Raw genomic sequence first — 1818 nt, forward strand, 5'->3', positions numbered from 1 at the left:
CCCCCTGCACACAGAATAAATTTGTGTGTGTCTCTCTCTCTCTCCTTCACTCCCTCTGCCCACGTTCCTCCTTATTCACCCACCTCCTTTCCCTACTTCCTCCTCCTCCTTTCCCCTCACCAATGCTCCACCCCCCCATAACACACCCCTCCCCCATGATCACCTCGTGTGACATCATGGAAACGATGGCTTGACGTCGTCGAGAATTATTCCAATTTACAATGTTTGGCTTTAATCCTTATCATCTCATTCTTCATTTCTTTGCGCAGCGCTCTTTCGGAGTGTAATTGAAAACCGATGCCCTGGAAAAAAGCAAGTTGTAGAAATGATCACACTGCGTTTGGGACTAGGAGAGGTCATTTATAACTTTCCGTAATGGCTTTCGGTTTGTGTAATGACCTTTCAGAGGTTTATGGAGTGTGTGTTGCGGGGCTTACTGTGGATGGAGTGTCTTGTATACCTTGATGATATCATCATTTTTGGTAAAACCTTTGATGAAGCTCTTGGCAACCTCCGTGATGTTTTTTGTCGTATTGCAGATGCCGGCATAAAGCTGAAGCCCACGAAATGTACGCTCTTTCAAAGGAGTGCTGCTTTTCTTGGTCACGTCGTCTCCGGTAATGGAATTCGTTGTGACCCTGCGAAGCTTGAGGCGGTCCAGTCTTGGGGTCGGCCTGGCAGCGTTGGTGATGTACGAAGCTTTCTAGGGTTTGCTAATTACTATCGGCGATTTATCTCTGGTTTTGCAGCCCTGGCGGATCCTCTAGTGCAGCTGACGAAGAAGAGCGTACCTTTCCAGTGGGGTGGGTCTTGCGAGGAGGCGTTCAGTAGTTTGAAGGTATTGCTCACGTCGGCGCTGGTGTTGGCATACCCGCGTTCGGGGGTGGAGTTTTTCTTAGATACTAATACGAGTGCGACTGGTATGGGTTGTGTCCTGTCGCAGGTGAAGAGTGGGGTAGAGGGGGTGATTGCTTATGGTAGTAAGGACTTCTCTGTGGCTCAGGCTCAGAGACGGTATTGTACGACCAATCGTGAGCTACTTGCTGTTGTAACTTTCGTGAAGCAATTCCGACATTATCTGTAGGGTCAGCCATTTTTGTGCAGGACCGATCATGCTTCCTTGACCTGGTTGTTGAATTTCAAGGAGCCTGATGGAATAGTGGCGAGGTGGATTGCTTTCCTGGACACGTTCGATATGAGGATCGAGCACCGTGCGGCAAGCTACATGGCAGTGCGGACGGCTTGTCGCGTCAGCCTGGGTGTAGGAAGTGTAAGAGGAAGGATTGCCTCGATTGTCGTCTTCCTAAGGTGTGCCCAGTGGGTGGTAAGATATGTCGCGATTCCCCGTCAGTGGTCTCGGGGCGGGCGGTTAATACAAGCTCGGTGGTCAATCCATCGGTAGATGGGGTATCCGTTGGGTCGGGGGTAGTGAGGCCTGATTGCTTGGTGGGAGAGCATGATCTTTCTGATTCGGCGGATAAGTCAGAAGCAAAGTTAGATGATGTTTTGTCACGGTGGTCTACTCAGCAGATTCGTGAGTGGTAGCTAGCAGATGCGGCCATTGCTGCTGTTTTAAAGGGGGTGGCAGCAGGTGGGGTTCGTCCAGCTGTCACGGATTTGTCGTCTTCGTCCCCAGGGGGCAAAGCGTATTGGGCACTCTGGGACGATCTGGAGGTACATGAGGGGGTTCTGTACCTTCGGCAGGTTTTAGACTGTCAGCCGAGCTTTTCAGTCTTGTGTATGGTGGTTCCGGCAGTTATGCGTTGGGAGTTATTTAAGATTTTGCATGGCGGTCGGGTTCGTGGACATCTTGGTGTC

The sequence above is a fragment of the Priapulus caudatus genome, unplaced genomic scaffold, assembly GCF_000485595.1.
Source record: "Priapulus caudatus unplaced genomic scaffold, Priapulus_caudatus-5.0.1 Scaffold1225, whole genome shotgun sequence".
In the NCBI taxonomy this organism is placed as follows: Eukaryota; Metazoa; Priapulida; class Priapulimorpha; order Priapulimorphida; family Priapulidae; genus Priapulus; species Priapulus caudatus.